Below are 10,501 nucleotides of genomic sequence, written 5' to 3'. Positions count from 1 at the left end.
AACGCACTGGTCATAGCAAACACCCTCTTCCAACAACACAAGAGCAGACTCTACACATGGACATCACCAGGTGGTCAACACCGAAATCAGATTGATTATATTATTTGCAGCCAAAGATGGAGAAGCTCTATATAGTCAGCAAAAAGAAGACCGGGAGCTGACTGTGGCTCAGATCATGACCTCCTTATTGCCAAATTCAGACTTAAATTGAAGAAAGTAGGGAAAACTACTAGACCATACAGGCATGACCTAAATCAAATCCCTTATGATTATACAGTGGAAGTGACAAATGCATGCAAGGCATTGGATCTGACAGACAGAGTGCCTGAAGAACTATGGACGGAGGTTCATGACATTGTACAGGAGGCAGTGATCAAGACCATCCCCAAGAAAAAGAAATGCAAAAAAGCAAAATGGTTGTCTGAGGAGGCCCTACAAATAGCTGAGAAAAGAAGAGAAGCTAAAGGCAAAAGAGAAAAGGAAAGATATACCAAACTGAACGCAGAGTTCCAAAGAATAGCAAGGAGAGATAAGAAAGACTCTAAAGTGATCAACACAAAGAAATAGAGGAAATCAATACAATGGGAAAGACTAGAGATCTCTTCAAGAAACTTAGATATACCAAGGGAACATTTCATGCAAAGATGGGCTCAATAAAGCGCAGAAATGGTATGGACCTAACAGAAGCAGAAGATATTAAGACGGGATGGCAAGAATACACAGAAGAACTGTACAAAAAAGATCTTCATGACCAAGATAACCACAATGGTGTGATCACTCACCTAGGGCCAGACATCTTGGAATGCAAAGTCAAGTGGGCCTTAGGAAGCATCACTACGAACAAAGCTAGTGGAGGTGATGGAATTCCAGTTGAGCTATTTCAAATCCTAAAAGATGACGCTATGAAAGTGCTGCACTCAATATGTTAGCAAATTTGGAAAACTCAGCAGTGGCCACAGGACTGGAAAAGGTCAGTTTTCATTCCAATCACAAAGAAAGACAATGCCAAAGAATGTTCATATTACCACACAATTGTACTCATCTCACACGCTAGCAAAGTAATGCTCAAAATTCTCCAAGCCAGGCTTCAACAGTATGTGAACTGTGAACTTCCAGATGTTCGAACTGGATTTAGAAAAGGCAGCGGAACCAGAGATCAAATTACCAACATCTTCTGGATCATCTAAAAGGCAAGAGAGTTCCAGAAAAACATCTACATCTTCTTTATTGACTATGCCAAAGCATTTGACTGTGTGGATCACAACGATCTGTGGAAAATTCTTAAAGAGATGGGAATACCAGGCCACCTTACCTGCCTCCTGAGAAATCTGTATGCAGATCAAGAAGAAACAGTTAGAACTGGACATGAAACAACAGATTAATTCCAAATTGGGAAAGGAGTACATTAAGGCTGTATATTGTCACCCTGCTTACTTAACTTATATGCAGATTACATTATGCAAAATGCTGGGCTGGATGAAGCACAAGCTGGAATCAAGGTTGCTGGGAGAAATATCAATAACCTCAGATATGCAGATGACACCACCCTTATGGCAGAAAGCGAAGAAGAACTAAAGAGCCTCTTGATGAAAGTGAAAGAGGAGAGTGAAAATGTTAAAACTCAACATTCAGAAAACTAAGATCATGGCATCTGGTCCCATCACTTCATTGCAAATAGATGGGGGAACAATGGAAACAGTTAGAGACTTTATTTTTTTGGGCTCCCAAATCACTGCAGATGGTGACTGCAGCCATGAAATTAAAAGACGCTTGCTCCTTGGAAGAAAAGCTATGACCAACCTAAAGAACATATTAAAAAGCAAAGACATTACTTTGCCAACAAATGTCCGTCAAGTCAAAGCTATGCTTTTTCCAGTAGTCATGTATGAATGTGAGAGTTGGACCATAAAGAAAGCTGAGTTATGAAGAATTGATGCTTTTGGACTGTGGTGTTGGAGAAGACTCTTAAGAGTCCCTTGGACTGAAAGGAGATCCAACCTGTCCATCCTAAAGAAAATCAGTCCTGAATATTCATTGGTAGGACTGATGGTGAAGCTGAAACTCCAATACTTTGGCCACCTGATGCAAAGAAATGACTCATCTGCAAAGACCCTGATGCTGGGAAAGATTGAAGGCAGGAGGAGATGGAGACAACAGAGGATGAGATGGTTGATGGCATTACCCATTCGATGGACATGAGTTTGCGTAAACTCCAGGAGCTGGTGATGGAGAGGTAAGCCTGGTATGCTGTAGTCCATGGGGTTGCAAATAGTCAGACAAGACTGAGCCACTGAACTGAACTGATCTGACGGTAAGAAAGAAAACAGAATTATATAAAGTGCCCACTTAAAACCACAAAAGGCTGAAAAAGAGTGAAAGACAAAAATAAGAATAAACAAGAGCAACAAATACTAAGAACAAATATGGGAGATGTTAATCTAACTATTCCAACAATCACTTTAAACATCAACCATCTACTGTATTTCAGAAAAAAAGTATAAGACATTGATAAAAGAAATCAAAGATGACACCCACAGATGGAAAGCTATACCATGTTCTTGGATTGGAAGAATCAGTATTGTCAAAATGACTATGCCACCTAAGGCAGTCAACAGATTCAGTGCAATTCCTATCAAATTACCAATGGCATTTTCCACAGAACTAGAATGAAAAATCTTAAAATTTGTGTGGAGACACAAAAGACCCCATATAGCCAAAGCAATCTTGAGAAAGAAAAAAGGAATTGGAGGAATCAGACTCTCTGACTTCAGACTATACTACAAAGGTATAATCATCGAAACAGTATGGTACTGGCACAAAAATAGAAATATAGATAAATGTAACAGGATAGAAAGCCCATAAATAAACCCATGAAGCTATGGTCAATTAATCTATAATGAAAGAGGCAAGACTATACAATGGAAGAAAGACAACGTCTTCAGTAAAAAGTGTTGGCAAAAATGGACAGCTACATGTTAAGAAACGATACTAGAACATCTTTAACACCATACACAAAATAAACTCAAAATAGGTTAAAGAAGTAAAAGTAAAATTTGATATTATAAAATTCTTAAGTTTAGAGGAAAACATAAGCAGAACCCTCTCTGACATAAATCACAGCAAGATCTTTTTCAATTCATCTCTCGGAGTAGTGGAAATAAAAACAAAAATAACAAATTGGACCTAAATAAACTCAAAAGCGTTTGCACAAAAAAGGAAACCACAAACAAAACAAAAAGACGACCTGAAGAATCAGAGAAAATATTTGCAAATGATAAGACCAACAAGGGGTTAGTCTCCAAAATTTACAAACATCTCATTTTGACTAATATCATCATAACAAAAAACCCAATCCAAAAATGGGCAGAAGACCTAAATAGACATTTCTCAAAAAAAAAAAAAAAAAAAGACATACAAATGGCCAAAAGGCTCATGAAAAGATGTCCAATATCACTAATTATTAGAGAAATACAAATCAAAACTACAGTGAGATATCACCTCACTCCAGTCAGACTGGCCGTCATCAAAAAATCCACAGACAATAAGTGGTGGAGAGGGTGTGGAGAGAAGGGAACCTTCCTACACTATTGGTGGGAATGTAAATTGGTACAGCCACTGTGGAGAACAGTATGGAGGTTCCTTAAACTAAACATAGAGCTATCATATGATCCTACAATCCCACTCTTGGGCATATATCCAGAGAAAAACATGGTCCAGAAGGATATATGCACTCCAGTGTTTACAGCAGCTCTGTTTACAGTAGCCATGGCACGGAAGCAACCTAAGTGTCTACTGACAGAGGAGTGAATAGAGAAGATGTGGTACATATATACCGTGGAATTTTACTCAGTCATTAAAAAGAATGAAACACTTCCATTTACAGCAACATGGATGGACCTAGAGATTGTCACACTGAGTGAAGTCCGTGAGACAAAGACAAATATTGTGTGATGTCACTTACATGTAAAATCTAAAAAAATGATACAAATGAACTTGTTTACAAAGTAGAAACAGACTTACAGACTTAGAGAATGAATTTATGGTTACCAGGGCAAAGTGTGAGGGGAAGGATAGTTAGGGAGTTTGGGACTGACATGCTATGTCAATCCCAAACACTGCCATGTTTAAAATGGATAAAGCAACAAGGACCTATTGTATAGCACAGGGAACTCTACTCAATGTTGTGTGCCATCCTGGATGGGGAGGGGTTTGGGAGAGAATAGATATGTGTATGTGTATAGCTGAGTCCCTTTGCTGTTCACCTGAAACTACCACAACATTGTTAACCTGCTATACCCCAACACAAAAAAGTTTGAAAAATAAGATAAAATGGAAAACCAACAAAGGACCTACTGTATAGCACAGGGAACTCTGGTCAATATTATGTAACAACCTAAATAGGAAAAGAATTTTAAAAAGAATGGATACATGTATATGTATAACTGAGTCTCTTCGCTGTATACCTAAAACTAACAAAACATTCTCAATTAACTATATTCCAATATAAAATAAAAGTTTTTAAAAATCAATCTAAATGTATTAATTAAAGACAGAGATTGTCAGAGTGGGTCAAAAACAAGATCCAACTAAATGTTGTCTATAAGAAATCACTTTGAATATAAAGACACATATAGGTTAAAAATAAATGGATAGAGAAGGATATGCCATATCAAAACACTAATCGAAAGACAGCAAGAGGCACTATATTAATTTCAGACAGAGCAGACTTCAGAGCAAGGAAGGTTATCAGGGATAAAGAGGAATATGATGATAAAAAGGGTCAATTCACCAGGAAGACATAATGACCCCTAATGTGTTTGCACCTGACAAAGCCTCACTTTTGCTGAGTGTTCTACAGTGCTCAAATTGCTCTAAAATTAAAATTAAAAATAGTAAAGAATCACAATGAGATATCACTATTCACCTACAAAAATGGCTAAAATGAATATTACTGGGAACATCAAATATTGAGGAGCAGTTCCCAGGTGCTCCTAGTGATCAAGAACCCAACTGCCAATGCAGGTGACATAAGAGATGCAGGTTCGATCCCTGGGTTGGGAAGATCCCCTGGAGGAGGGCATAATAACCTACTCCAGAATTCTTGCCTGGAGAACCCCATGGACAGAGGACCCTGGCAGGTTATAGTCCATAGAGTCTCACACAGTCAGACATGACTGAAGCAACTTAGCATGCATGAGAACATCAAATATTGAGGGGCAGTTTGAATATCCAGCTACATAGTACACAGCGGCCTTGGTAGACAACGTCTTGCTTCTAAGGGATCAATTTAGAGTTTTTCCTATGAATTCTAAGCATTAGCACATGGATGGACAAGAATAGATGTTTCTTAATTGCTTATGTATGTGAGACTCTGAAGTGTGGCCATCATGGCCCTGAGTCCTTACCTGGAAGACCACACCACAGGAAAACAAGTAAATAAGAATATTTACTACGGGGAGAACAAGATGGCGGAGGAGTAGGTGGATGTGGAGTACCTCTCTCTCCACGGATACATCAGGAATACACCTTCAGACACAGAAGTGCATGCAGAACACCAGCTGAGAGCAGACAGGAGTATCTGACTAGTGGAAAAGAATATATCAGTCAGTTCAGTTCAGTTCAGTTCAGTCACTCAGTCATGTCTGACTCTCCGCGACCCCATGAATTATAGCACGCCAGGCCTCCCTGTCCATCACCAAATCCTGGAGTTCACTCAAACTCATGTCCACAGAGTTGGTGATGCCATCCAGCCATCTCATTCTCTGTCGTCCCCTTCTCCTCCCGCCCCCAACCCTTCCCAGCATCAGAGTCTTTTCCAGTGAGTCAACTCGTCTCATGAGGTGGCCAAAGTATTTCAATTTCAGCTTTAGCATCAGTCCTCCAATGAACACCCAGGATTGATCTCCTTTAGAATGGACTGGTTGGATCTCCTTGCAGTATAAGGGACTCTCAAGAGTCTTCTCCAACACCACAGTTCAAAAGCATCAATTCTTCGGCGGTCAGCTTTCTTCACAGTCCAACTCTCACATCCATACATGACCACGGGAAAAACCATAGCCTTGACTAGACGGACCTTGGTTGGCAAAGTAATGTCTCTGCTTTTTAATATACTATCAAGGTTGGTCATAACTTTCCTTCCAAGGAGTAAGCGTCTTTTAATTTCATGGCTGCAATCAGCATCTGCACTGATTTTGGAGCCAAAAAAAAATAAAGTCTGACACTGTTTCCATTGTTTTTCCATCTATTTCCCATGAAGTGATGGGACCAGATGCCATGATCTTTGTTTTCTGAATGTTGAGCTTCAAGCCAACCTTTTCACTCTCCTCTTTCACTTTCATCAAGAGGCTTTTGAGTTCCTCTTCACTTTCTGCCATAAGGGTAGTGTCATCAGCATATCTGAGGTTATTGATATTTCTCCCGGCAATCTTGATTCCAGCTTGTGCTTCTTCCAGCCCAGCATTCCTCATGATGTACTCTGCATATAAGTTAAATAAGCAAGGTGACAATTTACAGCCTTGACGTACTCCTTTTCCTATTTGGAACCAGTCTGTTGTTCCATGTACAGTTCTGACTGTTGCTTCCTGACCTGCATACAGGTTTCTCAAGAGGCAGGTCAGGTGGTCTGGGATTCCCATCTCTTTCAGAATTTTCCACAGTTTATTGTGATCCACACAGTCAAAGGCTTTGGCATAATCAATGAAGCAGAAATAGATGCTTTTCTGGAACTCTCTTGCTTTCTCCATGATCCAGCGGATGTTGGCAATTTGATCTCTGGTGCCTCTGCCTTTTCTAAAACCAGCTTGAACATCTGGGAGTTCACGGTTCACATATTGCTGAAGCCTGGCTTGGAGAATTTTGAGCATGACTTTACTAGCGTGTGAGATGAGTGCAATTGTGTGGTAGTTTGAGCATTCTTTGGCATTGCCTTTCTTTGGGATTGGAATGAAGACTGACCTTTTCCAGTCCTGTGGCCACTGCTGAGTTTTCCAAATTTGCTGGCATATTGAGTGCAGCACTTTCACAGCATCATCTTTCAAGATTTGAAATAGCTCAACTGGAATTCCATCACCTCCACTAGCTTTGTTCGTAGTGATGCTTTCTAAGGCCCACTTGACTTCACATTCCAAGATGTCTGGTTCTAGGTCAGTGATCACGTTATCATGACTATCTTGGTCGTGAAGATCTTTTTTGTACAGTTCTTCTGTGTATTCTTGCCACCTCTTCTTAATATCTTCTGCTTCTGTTAGGTCCATACCATTTCTGTCCTTTATCGAGCCCATCTTTGCATGAAATGTTCCCTTGGAATCTCTAATTTTCTTGAAGAGATCTCTTGTTTTTCCTATTCTGTTGTTTTCCTCTATTTCTTTGCATTGATCACTGAGGAAGGCTTTCTTATCTCTCCTAGCTATTCTTTGGAACTCTGCATTTAGATGCTAGAACCATGTAAAACTCAAGATCAAGCCCTGAGCCTTTGGAGTGGGAGCACTGACTCCAAGACCCTAGACTACAAGAGAACTAACCATAGGGAGTATCAAATAGTGAGAACTCACACAAACAAAACAATTTCGATATAAGACCCAGCATCACCCAACCACAAGTAGCACCCTGTGCAGGATTCCTCTTGTAAACAACAAACAAAACAAAAATACAAACCCAATCATCAGCAGACAGGATAACCACCTCACTCAGCCTTGCCCATCAGAGGAAAAACAAACAAAAACTCAGCACAAATCTCACCCTATACAAAGCTTACACAAACCACTGGACCAACCTTAGGAGAGTAGAAATCGAAAGGAAGAAAGAATTCAACTTTCTTCAAGGAAAGAATTCAACTTTCTTTGAAGCCTGGGAAAGGAGACCTCAAACACAATAAGTTAAAAAAAATAATGAAAAGGCAGAGAAATACTACACAAATGAAGGAACAAACTAGAAACACAGAAGTCCAAATAAATGAAGACGAAATAGGCAAACTACCTGAAAAAGAATTCAGAATAAAGATAGTAAAGATGACCAAAAACATTGAAAACAAAATGGAGACAATGCAAGAATCAATTAACAAAGACCTAGAAGAATTAAAGAATAAACATGCAGAGACAAACAACACAATTACTGACATTAAAAATACTCTGAAAGGAATTATTAGCAGAATATCTGAAGCAGAAGAATGAATCAATGAGCTGGAACATAAAATGGTGGAAATAACTTCTGAAGAGCAGAATAAAAAGAATGAAAAGAACTGAGGACAGTCTCAGAGACCTTTGGGACAATATCAAATGCACCAACATTTGAATTATAGGGGTCCCAGAAGAAGAACAGAAAAAGAAAGGGTATGAGAAAATTTTTGAAGAGATTATAGTTGAAAATTTCCCCAACATGGAAAAGGAAACAGTCAATCAAGTCCAAGAGGCAGAAAGAGTCCCATACAGGATAAACCCAAGGAGAAACATACCAAAAACATACTAATCAAACTAACAAAGACTGAACACAAAGAAAGAATATTAAAGGCAGCAAGGGAGAAGCAACAACTAACATACAAGGGAAAACCCATATGCTTAACAGCCGATCTTTCAGCAGAAACTCTGCAGGGCAGAAGGGAATGGCAGGACATATTTAAAGTACTCAAAGGGCAAAATCTACAACCAAGATTACTGTGCCCGGCAAGGATCTCATTCAAAATCAATGGAGAAGTAAAAAACTTTTCAGACAAGCAAAAGTTAAGAGAATTCAGTACCACCAAACCAGCTTTACAGCAAATGTTAAAGGGAGTTATACAGTCAAGAAATACAAGAGAAGAAAAAAGATCTACAAAATCAACCCCAAACAATAAGAAAATGGCAATAGGAACATATATATCAATAAATATCAATAATTACTTTAAATGTAAATTGATTAAATGCTCCAACCAAAAGACACAGACTGGCTTAATGGATAAAAAAATTTAGACCCATATATATGCTGTTTACAAGAAACCCACTTCAGACCTAAAGACATGTAGACTGAAAGTGAGAGGATGGAAAAATATATTCCACGCAAATGGCAAGAAAAAGAAAGCTGGAGTAGCAATCCTCATATCAAACAAAACAGACTTTAAAATAAAGATTACAAGAGATAAGGACACTACATAATGATCAAGGGATCAATCCAAGAGGAAGACATAACAACTGTAAATATCTATGCACTCAACATAGAAGCACATCAATACATAAGACAAATACTAACAGACATAAAAGGAGAAACTGACAGTAACACAATAATATTAGGAGACTTTAACACCCCACTCACACCAATGGACAGATCATCAAAACAGAAAATTAATAAGGAAACACAAGTCTTAAATGATACATTAGATGAGATGGATCTCATTGCTATCTTCAGGACATTCCATCCAAATGCAGAAGAATACACCTTCTTCTCAAGTGCACGTGGAACATTCTCCAGGAAAGACATCTTGGGTCACAAATCAAGCCTTCCTAACACCATACACAAAGATAAACTCAAAGTGGATTAAAGACTTAAATGTAAGACCAGAAACTATAAAACTCTTAGAGGAAAACATAGGCAGAACACTCGATGACATAAATCAAAGCAAGATCATCTATGACCCACCTCCGAGAGTAACAGAAATAAAAACAAAAGTAAACAAGTGGGACCTGATTAAACTTAAAAGCTTTTGCACAGCAAAGGAAAATATAAGCAAGCTGAAAAGGCAACCTTCAGAATGGGAGAAAGTAATAGTAAATGAAACAACTGACAAAGGATTAATTTCCAAAATATACAAACAGCTCATACAACTCAATGCCAGAAAAACAAGGATTCCAATCAAAAAGTGGGAAAAAGATCTGAACAGACATTTCTCTAAAGACATACATATGGCTGACAAACACATGAAAAGATGCTCAACATCACTCATTATTACACAAGTGCAAATCAAAATCCACAATGAGATATCACCTCACACCAGTCAGAATGGTCGTCATCAAAAAGTCTACAAACAATAAATGCTGGAGACGGTGTGGAGAAAAGGGAACACTCTTAAACTGTTGGTGGGAATGTAAATTGACACAGCCACTATGGAAGATGGTATGGAGATACCTTTAAAAAATAGGAATAAAACCACCATATGACTCAGCAATCCCACTCGTAGGTATATACCCTGAGGAAACCAAAACTGAAAAAGACACATGTATCCCATTGTTCACTGAAGCACTATTTACAATAGCTAGAACATGGAAGCAACCTAGATGTCCATTGACAGATGAATGGATAAAGAAGTTGTGGTACATATACACAATGGAATATTACTCAGCCATTAAAAGGAATGCACTTGAGTCAGTTCTGATGAGGTGGATGAACCTAGAACCTATTATACAGAGTGAAGTGAGTCAGAAAGAGAAAGATAAATATCATATTCTAACGCACATATACAGAATCTAGAAAAATGGTACTAAAGAATTTATTTACAGGGGAGCAGTGGAGAAACAGACATAGAGAACAACTTATG

The sequence above is a fragment of the Moschus berezovskii genome, chromosome 24 (assembly GCF_049115385.1).
Source record: "Moschus berezovskii isolate FMDL1 chromosome 24, NW_MosBer_1.0, whole genome shotgun sequence".
Taxonomy (NCBI): Eukaryota; Metazoa; Chordata; class Mammalia; order Artiodactyla; family Moschidae; genus Moschus; species Moschus berezovskii.
The sequence above is the reverse complement of the archived record's forward strand: the minus strand, read 5'-3'. Positions refer to the sequence as shown.